The sequence below is a fragment of the Nicotiana tomentosiformis genome, chromosome 6, assembly GCF_000390325.3.
Source record: "Nicotiana tomentosiformis chromosome 6, ASM39032v3, whole genome shotgun sequence".
Taxonomy (NCBI): Eukaryota; Viridiplantae; Streptophyta; class Magnoliopsida; order Solanales; family Solanaceae; genus Nicotiana; species Nicotiana tomentosiformis.
In genome coordinates, this window is record NC_090817.1 from 62,635,348 (window position 1) to 62,648,725 (window position 13,378).

The 13,378-nt window shown below is 40.5% G+C and overlaps 1 long non-coding RNA gene across 4 annotated transcripts in view; it reads left to right on the forward strand.

Annotated features, from left to right (window-relative positions):
* LOC117278479 (uncharacterized) overlaps positions 1-8,769 on the forward strand; it is a 35,008-nt gene extending 26,239 nt beyond the window's left edge. For 2 of the 4 annotated variants that reach the window (XR_011408597.1, XR_011408594.1), the window contains one exon: positions 1,232-1,299. This is a non-coding gene — a long non-coding RNA (uncharacterized lncRNA). Of the gene's footprint in view, positions 1-738; positions 1,300-8,060 lie in introns of those variants that run through there. The other 2 variants (XR_011408600.1, XR_011408599.1) reach the window with 2 other exon arrangements.
* Positions 8,770-13,378: the final 4,609 nt, after the last annotated feature.

The window sequence follows — 13,378 nt, forward strand, 5'->3', positions numbered from 1 at the left end:
GTTTTAATATAATTTAACCTTTGAAATTATCTATTTGTCAACTACATGCTTATTTCAGTTGATTGAATGGCCATCGATTGATTGTGCCTATCTATTATGTGTTTCTTGAGAAAGGATACATATTTAGATGGTTGTTGAACAATGTCACTCCTAACGTATGTAAGAAATCAATACAACGGGTTTAAAGGTAGGTTTAGAAATAACAAAGCCTTGACGTGGTCATAGTGAGCAGTTTGATAAAGCCAACTAGCATAGTTTGAGAGAATATATCTAGTAAATTATTGTAGTTTCTCGAGAGAGAATTACGGCACCTAACGTACTCCCGATCAATAGAGAATACATAGGCAAAATTGTAGGAACCATAGCGGGAAGGATTCCGATAATTGGGAAAATTATAACTCTAGACCTCTTTAGTCTTGTCTCAAATTTCATCCTTGTTAGTTGATAATTTTACTGCTTTATAATAGTTGTTAGTTAATTAGTTAGAAATAAATATTATAATCTCTATAATTAGGAAATTGTTTGGACTTGTGTTTCTTAGCAATATTGAACAACTGTAGCTAAATCTTAGTTCTCTGTGGGATTTGACTCCGGACTTGTAAACCAGATTATATTTGCAACGACCGCTTAGTCATTTTTATAAGGTATAGTTGAGCGTGATCACCTCAACAAAGATTAGTTAGAAATAAATTTTATAATCTCTATAATTATATTTGCGACAAAGATTTGCTTATACAGATGCATCGTCATGATCCATGGAAGTTGTGGTGGCTCCAGCATCAACATGCTCCTTATCCTTAGGCTGCTCCTCTAGTGCTTCGGCTAGCTTCGATGTTGAATCAGCTTGAGGCTTATGAGTAGTTTCAGCAGGAGGCTGCTCTGGTTCTTCAGCTATCTTCGACATTGAATCAGCCGGAGGCTTAAGCGTTGTATCAACAGGAGACTTCTCTGGTGCTTTGGTTTTTTAATTGCTAGCCCTTATTATTATTTTTAGGCTATGACTTGTATGAGATCATTTTGTGGCTACCGAGTGATATATGTTTGGCCCGAGTGGCTATAAATGAATTTTGCTCTTAAATATTTAATTGTTTTTTGGCAATTTTGCTAATATTCTTCTCCAAATGGGTTGGCAAGTAGGTCATTTTTCTTGGATTCGGAGATGATCCTTTCCTAACTTTTAAATGTCTTTACATACTTCTTATCTAATCTTTTGTATGCGAATTCTGAATAGGGTAAAATATGCTATGCTACGTGGCCGCCCAAAAGAGGAACACGTGAAACCTAAGGGGATAGCCAAAATCGAAGGCAACGGTCCCGTCTGTCACCGGGAAGAATAACACTCATAGAGATGCAATAAATACTCTTCGCCCGGTAGCATTTAATGGAGAATATCCACATGATAAAGTACGTTTCCCATTACAAGGAATTTGGCATTTATACTCACCGTTACATCTTCATCAATGGCCCTCATAATTGACATTAAAGAAGGGTGCGATCCTAGGACCTCCTTTCCTAGACGTAGCAGTAAATAGTGAGCTTTGCTATCATTGTAAGGACATGAATTTTCTGACAAAAACTAATACTACAATCTACTCAAAACTCTAATCAATTTTACCCTCTTGTTTTCTGTTCTTGTTCTTATTATTATTGCGTCCGGAGACTTCACTACTAGAGTCTTTATTTTTGTCATTTTGTCTTCCTATCAAGGCTAAGTGTTATATATTTTTTCAATTATCTTGTTATTTTAGGATTAAATTAATTCACTTGTCTAGAAATCGCACATAAATTTAACTGTACCGTTTTACGGGTAAACAAATTCTACATCTATTATGGAACTAAGTTGATCCTTGCCTTTTTTACTAACGTGCTTTGATTATTTTGTCTTAGAAAAAATCATAAGAAATGGAAGATAACGGTGTTAACAACACGCACAATCCTGAGGTTCGAGGGGATCAACCTCATTTCGAGGACTCAATCAGTGACACCCACAACGAGGAGAATGACCCTATGACGGTGCATGGCATACAATATCCTTGACGTGTTCGAGAGACAACTCCCAATGATGCTGAGGAGGAACATGTCGTTGACGCGGTAAGGGTCATCCAAGAACAACAGGCAATCATTCTAGGCCACCTCACGCGATATGATAAGGTTATGACGGAGTTGAAGCAGGTGCTATCGGGGGCATCGAATAATGCAAACAAACGAGATTTGATTCCTCCTGGTGCTCCCGCAAATCAAACCACGTAGAAGGTCGACAACAACACCCCGACGAGCGAAGTTGGCTCCGATGGGGCCGGAGGGATTAGATTCGGCCTCAATAACGAAAATGATCCCTTCAAGAATGAACTCTTACGGTTTATAAGGGAAGTGAAAGCCCGCATGGACCAAATCCCGGGTGCACCACCGATGCTGAAAGGTCTAGACTCAAAGAAGCATATTCAATTGCCATACAAGCCAAGTGCGACACCAGAGTTAATCCCGAAGCGGTTTAAAATGCCTGATGTGACAAAGTATGACGGAACTTCAGACCCTCAAGAGCATATTACCACCTATACAACGGCGGTGAAGGGAAATTATTTAGCTCCTCATGAAATTGAATCTGTTTTGCTGAAGAAATTTTGAGAGACTCTCACGAGGGGAGCCTTGATGTGGTATTCATTATTACCCGAGCATTCCATAGACTCATTTGAGATGCTCGCAGACTCTTTCATCAAGGCTCATGTTGGGGCCAGAAAAGTATAGGGCCGGAAGGCCGACATATTTAGGATTTTGCAAGGAGAGTCCGAGTTGCTACGAGAGTTCGTTACCCGATTCCAGTAGGAGAGAATGTTTCTCCCACCTATACTGGATGAATGGGCTGCTAAAGCATTCATCAAGGGACTGAATCCGAGAAGTTCAGATGCTTCTCGGAAATTGAAGGAAATCTTGCTTGAGTTTCAAGCAACAACTTGGGCGGATGTACACAACCGGTACGAATCAAAGATAAGGATCGAAGATGATCATGTTGGTTTTCCATCGTCGACAAAAGGACGTGAGAAGAACAGAGAAAAATCAAAAGACGATCTCGACATGGACAAACGGTCTTTGAGAGGCCGGTTTTTTTTCCTACGAACAGACCAAAGTCTGCGGCAGAGGCTTCCGGTTAGCGAAAATGTTCTCCATCGACAGAAGGACTGATCGCTTTCGGAAAAATAGATCATTACAGGATAAAGAAGCGTCGGGGGCGCGGGATCCTTTTTACCCTAAGTTGTCAGAATATAATTTCAACGTCAGTATAGTGGATTTGGAGTCAGCCATGAGAAATATCAAAGAAGCACGATTTCCAAAACCAATGAGATCTGATCCCAACTTGTGATGTGAATACCACGGGTTGAATGGCCACTGGAGAGAGGACTGCCGACACCTTCGGGAAGAAGTTGCAACACTGTTGAAGAATGGTCATCTCAGAGAATTCTTGAGTGACCGAGCTAAGAACAATTATGGTCGTAACCAGGAACGAAAGCAGGAGAAGATTCCCTAACGCCAAACGATCAACATGATCTTCGGGGGGAACGAGATCAACGAGGTCACCTTTTCGGCAGCAAAAAAGACAAAAGTATTAGTAACCCATAGCAAAAGGCTCCGGGAAGTCACAAAAGATGATATCACTTTCACGGAGGAGGACGCAGATGGATTGCTGATACCGCACAATGACGCACTAGTAATTTCTTTAAATATGCTAGATTTTAAGATTAAACGTGTTCTAGTGGATCCAGGAAGTTCGGCCAATATCATACAATGGAAAGTATTAGAGCAATCTAAACTCACCGGAAGTATCATTCCGGACACAAAACTCCTCGTCAGATTCAACATCACGAGCGTGACAACCCGAGGAGAGATTTTGTTACCTACAAACGCCGAAGGAGTAATGAAAATAACTCTTTTCGAAGTGGTAGAAGGAGATATGGGATATAACATTATCATGGGAAGGCCGTGGTTGCACGAGATGAAAGTTATACTATCAATATATCATCAATTGCCGAAGTTTCCAATGCCTGGAGGAGTTAAACAGATAAGGGGTGACCAACCGGCGGCATGGGAGATGAATGCAATTTTGATCTCCAGTAGCAAAGGAAAGGAACATGCGGCATAGCAATTATAGGAACTGACACCCGCTCCTGAACTAGATGAAGTTAGCCCGGGGGAAGAAGTGTCGGAATTTTATCAAGTACCGAGATATTTCCAGGTTCTAGAAAAGATGGATGCAACAAAATCCACAGCGGAAGAACTTGAGCAAGTTGCATTGTTTGAAGAGTTCTTAGAAAGGAAATTTCACTTGGGGACAGGAGTGCACCCCGAGCACAGGTCTGGTTTTATAAAATTTCTTAAATATAATGCCAATTGTTTTGCATGGTCGCATGCGGATATGACAGGTATCCCGATAGAGGTAGCCATATACAAATTAAGTTTGGATCCCAATGTACCTCCGGTAAGACAAAATAAATGTCCTATTGCCGAAACCAGGAATAAATTTATCAAGGAAGAGGTAACTCGCTTACTTAATATCGGTTCGATTCAAGAGGTAAAGTATCCAAACTGGCTAGCTAATGTAGTAGTAGTTCCTAAGAAGAACAATAAATTTCACATGTGTGTAGATTATAAAGATTTAAAAAGGCGTGCCCGAAAGACTCGTTTCCACTACCAATCATCAATCAAAAGATTGATGATACGGCCGAGCACGAGTTAATGAGTTTTCTCGATGCTTATTACGGGTACAATCAGATTAAGATGAACCTAGAGGATCAGGAAAAGACTTCGTTTATTATGAATTTCGGTACATATAGCTATAATGTGATGCCCTTCGAGTTGAAAAATGATGGAGCCATATATCAACGGCTGGTGAATAAGATGTTTGAAAAACAAATAATAAAAACTATGGAAGTTTATATAGACGATATGCTTGTTAAGTCTTTAAATACAGGTGATCACCTTAAACATTTACAAGAAACTTTTGACATCCTAAGGAAGCATAATATGAAACTTAACCCCGAGAAATACGCGTTCGGGGTCAGCTCTGGTAAGTTTTTGGATTTTTTGGTATCGCAAAGGGGAATTGAGGTAATCCCCGATAAGATCAAGGCCATCGAAGACATTCCGGACCAACTGTCAATCTCCCTATAGCTGTGGAGACCACTTTTCCTTTGCGGAATATCCTTCACAAACCCGAGCTCTCGGGTAGATTGGCCAAATGGGTCATCAAAATGAGTGAGTTCGACATAGAATATAAACCAAGGACTGCAATTAAGTCACAAGTCTTGGCTGACTTTGTGGCCGATTGTAGTCCGGGATTATTTCCTTTGGCAACCAAAGAGGCAGTAATGGTGTCGGAATCGACATCGGGGGTTTGGACCCTATTTACGGACGGAGCTTCCAACGTGAAATGGTCCGAGCTTGGTATAGTATTAATCACGCCTTCGCGGGGAAACCCTAAGGCAAGCCATTAGAACGGTCCCTTTAACTAACAATGAAGCAGAGTATGATGCTTTGATTGCAAGGCTCGAATTGGCCTGGAGACTTGATTCCGAGGTCATCGAAATCAAATGCGACTCACAACTGGTGGTAAATCAGGTCTACACGATCTTCAAAACCAAAGAGGAGCGCATGCAACAATATGTGGTAAAAGTCCATGCTCTATTGGCACGATTTTGGGAGTGGTCGATTACTCATATCCCGAGGGAAGATAACGTAGAAGCGGACGCATTGGCTAACCTTGGATCATCGACAGAAATAAAGAGATTGGAGTTCGGGACGGTAGTACAACTAATGAACTCGGTCTTGGGTACAAATGACTACTATGAGGTAAATGCGACTAATTTGGTCTGGGATTGGAGGAATGAAATCACCAATTATCTCAAGCACGGTAAGTTTCCCGAAGAATCCAAAGCGTCCCAGGTGCTACGCGCCAAAGCAACGCGATATAACTTCAAGAGAGGCCAACTGTATAGAAAATCTTTCCAAGGCTCGCTGGCCCGATGCCTGGGGGCATTCGAAGCTAACTATGTTATGCGAGAAGTCCACGAAAGGATATGCGGAAATCATTCGGGCGCATATTACTTAGTGCTGAAATCGGTAAGGGCAGGATATTATTGGCCCCGTATAGAACAAGATGCCAAAGACTTCATACGAAAGTGTGATAAGTGCCAATGCTACGCACCATTGGTACATCAACAGGCAGAACTATTGCATTCGATTTTGTCCCCGTGGCTGTTCATGAAATGGGGGATGGATATCGTCAGGCCATTGTCGCCAGCCCCCGAAAAGGTAAGATATACAAAGCATATGTAATAAGTAAGGATATGTATCAATTAATCCAGCTAAAGCAAGCTGCAAGATCATATGTATAGTGACCTAGGAATTCTAAGAGTAGATGTACCTAGATTCGAGCATGAGTTAAAGACAATTGCGCATGATCAAGAAAAGACGTGATTTCATTAATTATATAGTAGGAAGCTCATTCATACAATCCTATGAACCTTGACATTTCAAATACACATACCCATTTTGGTCTTTATGACCATCCATCACGATCATACCGTCATTTGGGCTCTACCATCCTTTTCAAAGACATTTCACTCCAACTTTGTACATCTCCACTGATTTAATGTATTCTTCTCAATCATATCCCGCATTGGATGGAATGGTTCGTTGCGGTTGCTACCAACAACATCATTCCAGCAATGACTTCATCCTTTTCGAAAGCATGGAACCGCACTCGTAAGCGCCTTGTTTAATATTTCTTTCATTAGGCATTCTTCTATGGTTGTATTGATCCTCTATATTTCGCCTGTTTCAGTAACGCGATGGGTCCCGCCGATGATTGAAGGCTTGAACAAGTGGGTCTAGAAGATCTTGGATGTCACCATGCCTGAAACTTGCACATGGAAAAAACTGGCCCTTAAATATGGGTGGAAGGCCCAAAACCATGGTAACTCAGACTCACCTTGTTTCAATATTTTATGTGAAGAAATTGATTGATCCTTTCTATCTTTTCTCTGAATCAGGTCTACCCGCGGGCTTTGTTGTTGTCCCCTAGGAGGACATTTTGGCTGATGATGTTGACGTGGCGAGGCTGCTTCAGGAGGCGCTTACTCAAACATGTGTATCTGGTCCTGCTTCGGGCAGAAGTGTTTCTTTACGGAGTCCCCGGCCGAAGGACAAAAAACCAAAAAAAAGACACTCCTCTGCGGCCGGGGAGAAGAATAAGAGGGCGAAGACTGCTTCCCCCGAGTCGTCTCTGGTAGTTGTGGTGACTAGTCCTCCTTCCGGGCCGGTCATAGACACTGTGATGATCGACATGATGGAGAAGCTAGCGATGGGGAAGCTTCTCTTCATAGAAGGCAATGATCCTTATCAACTCAATAGAATGCTCAACCTGTTGAGTTAGTTACACCATCTGAGGATGATACCTTGGTGCTCTAGGGGAATATGATATGGTAGAAAATTCCAACTCCCGCTTCCGTGTCCCAGTCGCCGCACCCGGTATTTTGGGGATGAGTACCGGGTCCCTTCCGTTCGCGGCTGACGAGCAACTAACAACCAGCACTGCGTTTGCTGTAGCTGCTTCTCACTCTTCAACTCCATTAGCTTCATCTCCCTCTTCACCAACACCAGCAACTACTAAATCATTTCCACCTTCGTCCACTCTTCCACCAACAACTGCTACATCATCTCCACCGGTCACACCTGACCATGAAGAAGGTGTTCCTCTTCCCCAGTCCCCAGTTCATGGGAATTTGGGGAAAAATTATGTTGCCCCTTCTGAAAATCCACAAAGGAGGAGGAATGTTACTTTTTAGGTCTCTACCGGATGCAACTTGCTATCCCGGTAGGTGGAGCTTGCTAATTATATGAAGCCTTTGACTTTAGAGAAATATTAGGAAAAGATTCAGGCACTCTCGGGAGAGTGTTTGTTGAACAACTCCTTGCACAACATCGCAACGGTACATTTATTTATTTATTTGTTATTTCTTCTATTTTTGCCTGAACATATCCTGAGTTTTGACTTTCTTATTTTGCAGGTCAGCTTTGTTGCTTCCGAGGGCCTTCAGAGGTTGATTCGTGAGAAGGAAGAAATTACCTCCGCACGAGATCAGCTTTTGGCAGAGCAGGAGCAAAGTGTCACTCGCCTCTCACAATTAGAAGCGAAAGCCACTGAGCCGGCTATATTAGAGGCTCATTTGCAGCAAAGCGGGCAAGAAGTGGAGACCCTAAGCCGAGAGATTGCCCCGTTGAGTGTTCGATTTGAAGAGGCTAAGGCCAAATGGGTTGAAATTCATAACGCCATTCTTGTTACATCCGATCGTGAGGCTGCCTCCGCTGAAAGATTGACTAACATAGAAGCAGCCTTGAACTCAAAAACTGAAGAGCTTGCTGCTGCGGGGGCATAACATGCCCAACTGGAAGAGAAGTATAGGAAGACTATCGAGCATAATAGGTGCTTTAGTTCAATTGTACGCGATCTTGATGTTAGCCTCAGATCCATTAGATCTGCCCGGGAAAGCCTTTCTGTCGAGGTAACCCAACTCAAAAAAGAACTTAAGCGCCAAGCGACTTCCCTCGTCATTGAGAAAACTTACGCTATGTACATCATGAGTAGAAAACCCTTGGAAGAGGCCAAACTGGTGAAGGACAAAATGTTGAGCCATCGGCAGATCAATCCACTTCGTCTGGGGGCTCAGACACTTCTCTTCCTCCGGGTTCCGGAGATGCTGCAGTTTAGCTCTTCTTCACTTTTTCCAATTCTTGTATCTGTGCCATTTTGGCATGTTACTGTAAATAAAAACATCTTTTGCTCAAGTATTATTTGAGTCTTTCCTTCGTTTGAACATTTATGCAAGTTTTAATCTTTGCATTCTCTTTTTGCTTAAGAGTTTTGTGCAAGTTTTACTATTTGCATCTTATTATGTGAAGCCTTCGGTGTATTTTTTTAGAAAGCATTTTGATTTCGGGCATGAGTTCTTCCGAAATCAACCCTTTAACGTGAGGGTTTTTATAAGAGAGGGCCCTCTTATTTTTACGGTGCTCTTGAAGAGGACGTCTCATATTCATTACGACACTAGCATTTAAAGTACCTGTTTAACTTTCAAATGATAAAGTTAATTCATCGTTCAGACAAGAAACAAGATAAAAACAAAAGGACCTTATTTTATTCCTTCTATTTTGAAAAGGTACATAAGCATTTGTTATTCTGAAAAAAGAAATTGCCATTACTTGTGGCTAACTTGTACAACTTGTTTCTACGGGGCTAGTCATTCAGTCCCCGATCCCGATGATACAACTATATTTTTGGTTTTCGCTACCCGGTCGACGTGGCAGTCATTGTTACCGTATCCTCATATCGTTCCCCTCCAGTGTTCAAATGCGAAGAATGCGAATTAGAACACTGGAAGTCTTGTGCCTTCGAGAATCCCACTAATGAATTGCTAGATAATCCTTAACTCGATAGCACACTTTACTTCCCTTTAGGAATTCATGCTATCGAGCAAAGGACTATCTAACAACCCTTTATTGGTTTGTACTTGTGAATGGTCGGGTAACCCTTGCTCGATAGCAAACTTAGCTTCTCGATGGGAATTTTGCTATAGAGCAAAAGATTATCTAGCCATCCTAGAGTGTATCTTTGCTTGTGTGTCTTGCTATTAAAGGTCTTATTGATGTTGTTGGAGCTTTCTTCGTAGTATGCTTTTTGTTGCTGCCTCATTAAAAACCTTGCCAGAAAAACCCAATTGGGACAAAAATTGAACGAAGGGAAAAAGAGTGCAGCACATACTTTTAGTTCAGGTGATGTTCATCAGCAATAATATCTTTTGTGGTGTGCCACGTTCTAGTTGCTGGGAAACTTTTCTCTATCTTGGTTCTCTAATTCATATGAACCTTTCCTGGTGACAGCTGAAACCTGGTAAGGGCCTTCCCATGTTGGACCTAGCTTCCCTGTGTTGAGCTCCCGGGTACTTTGAGTTACTTTCCTTAGGACTAAGTCTCCTACTTTGAAATAACGGAGGTTGGCTCTTCAATTATGATCCCGCTCCATTATCTGCTTCTAGGCTGCCATTCTTACATGCGCCAAGTTCCTGCGCTCATCAAGTAGCTCCAAGTTGACTAACATTGACTCATTGTTTGATTATTCATCTTCTTGGAAATATCTCAAGGTGGGTTCCCCTACTTCCACCGGGATTAAAGCTTCCCCCCGTACACAAGGGAAAAGGGAATTTCTCATTTGCTTGATTTGGCCGTTACTCGATAAGCCCATAAAACTCCGGGTAATACCTCGGGCCAATTACCTGTTACACCCCATATTTTCGTACATGGAAGTACGCCATAAGTAAATTGATATAAGCTCGGAAATGAGATGTTACATTCCGCATTTTCGTACGTTAAGGTTCTGTCGTAAGTTAATCGACGTAAGTTCGAGAATGAGAATTGTTTTGATATTATAAGCATTATGCTATTTCAAACAAATGATAATTTAATTCGCGAAGGTGAGAGGGTAAGCTAATCAAAGAAAATGAGTTCCATCGAAATTTGGCAATTTTGGAATAAAATACGGCCCGAGCTAAAACACCCGATATTTATGGACTAGTACCATACAAGGTACCACATGGCCACGATAGTAAGGTGTATAAGGTGTGTTTAAAGTGAGTATTATTATAAGTAATTTGAGATAATTTTTAATTATGTGAATAATCGGATAATTATTAATTTTAGTGGGAGGTTAACTAGTTAATTAAGGAGTAGTGATTGATTAATTACAATTATAGGATAAGATTAAACCCCCCAAAACGTGGCAACACCCCATCACTTATAAAGTGACTCTTAAAGTCTTGCACATATGTCACATTTTGGAGGAGTTAAAGTGACTTAGTCACCCACTTAAGATTTCCTACAACTAATGAAATTCTTATTCCTTAGTAACCAAGGATTAAAGATCAAGAATGGAATTCAATCTCTTAAGGAGTGGGCTGGCCGTGAGTTTCCATCTTCCTACAACTAGTTTTATTCATGTTTCATCAATATGAATTCATATATTGCCTTAAAATCCAAATTGAATCTCTTATAGAAGAGTGGCTGATCGTGAGCTCTTTAAAGAGCAAAACAAATCCGTACCAATAATTGATAATGTTGGTTGATTGATTTTGTAAGGCGTAAATTGCAAATTTTACGAGAATCAGTTCAGGTATGTTAAGGCTATCCCTTCTTTCTTTTTGGCATGATCCAAATAATACAAATGAAACGAGCAAAATACGCAACTTTCATAAATGACTCTATTCATAGAAATACTAGGGGTGTCTATATTCTTGATTTCCCGTGTGAATTATTATTAAATCTTCTGTTCATGGGTCTCAGAAAAATACGTATTTGATAAAGTTTATCCGAAAGGCATATTGATTTTTATGATATTCCGAAAAATCTTATTAATGTATTTCTTATGCATTTCATGCATTTATACATGTACATTGACCCATGACCAGATGGCGTTATATACGCGTATATATATATATATATATATATATATATATATATATATATATATATATATATATATATATATATATATATATATATATATATATATGTATATGGGATATGGGAAAAGGTTACGGCGTTATATACGCACCACCACCTGATCAACTGGTATACGTTGATGATTTGCCCATAGTGGCCGAAATGATATGATGGGATGACCTCAGTGGCTTGATAATGTTATGAACACATATACCTATGCATGGTATGACATTTATACGCATATGCATGCCATTATAAAAATGAAATGATTCACAGAGCTATGCAGACTTACATGTCGAGTCTTTTACTCCATGTTTCTCTCATGTCTATTATTTACTGATTTTCATTCCTTACGTACTCGGTACATTATTTGTACTGACGTCCCTTTTGCCTAGGGAAGCTGCGTTTCATACCCACAGGTCTCGATAGACAAGTCGAGAGTCCTCCAAGTAGGCAATCAGCTGAGCGAAAAATGTGAGTGCACTCCATTTGCTCCGGAGTTGCTTGTTTGGTCAGTATGATTTAGATGTGTATTGTTTGGTATGGCGGGGCTCTGTCCCGACCTTTATGATAATTATATATTCTTAGAGGCTTGTAGACAGATGTCATGTACGTAAAAGATTGTATGGCCTTGTCGGCCTATGTTTAGTATACGAGTGATCATTTTGGTCTTATAGACCCGTATGTCTAATGTATAAGTTAGTATTACATGTTTTATTCTAGTCATCCTACGAAAGCCTTTTTGTCTCATTTACTTTTGATAGCATGATACGAAAGGATACGTTATGTTGGTATTCGGTTGAGTAAGGTACTGGGTTCCCGTCGCGGCCCATCGGTTTGGGTCGTGACATTACCTTTAGCCGCTTCCAACCTTTTCTTGAGGTTTTGTATAATCACTTTGTTCGTTGACTTCGCTTGACCATTTGCGCTCAGATGGTAGGGTGAAGATGTGATCCTCTTTGTTTTTAAATCTTCGAGGAACTTTGTGACTTTTGCACCGATAAATTGTGGCCTATTATCGCATGCTATCTCTTTTGGTATTCCGAACCTGCAAATTATATTTTCTCACAAGAAATCCACCACTTCGCATTTGCCGATCTTTTGATAACATGGCAAGGTGATAGCTTATACTTCTAGGAAACTCAAGAATCATGAAAATAATTGTCCAACACATGACTTAGAGGTCCGGTCTGTTACCGGAAAGAATAACGCTCATAGAGATGCAATAAATACTCTTCGCCCATTAGCATTTAATGGAGAATATTCCACAGGATTAAGTACGTTGCCCGTTATAAGGAATTTGGCATTTATACTCACCGTTACATCTTCATCAATGGCCCTCATAATTGACATTAAAGAAGGGCGCGATCCTAGGACCTCCTTTCCTAGACGTAGCTATAAATAGTGAACTCTGTTATTATTGTAAGGCTACAAATTTTCTGGCAAAAACTAATACTACAATCTACTCAAAACTCTAATCAATTTTACCCTCTCATTTTCTGTTTTTGTTCTTATTATTATTGCGTCCGAAGACTTCACTACCAAAGTCTTTATTTCTGTCATTTTGTCTTCCTATCAAGGCTAAGTGTTATATATTTCTTCAATTATCTTATTATTTCAGGATAAAATTAATTCACTTGTCTAGAAATCACGTATAAATTCAACTGTACCGTTTTACAGGTAAATAAATTCTACGTCTATTATGGAAGGAGGCGGCTTTTCCCGGGCATGGATTGGATGTCTCCATATCACGCCATCCTTGATTACCATGCCAAGACTGTTACGTTGGCGATGCCAGAGTTGCCTAGATTGGAGTGGAAAGGTTTGTCTGTCA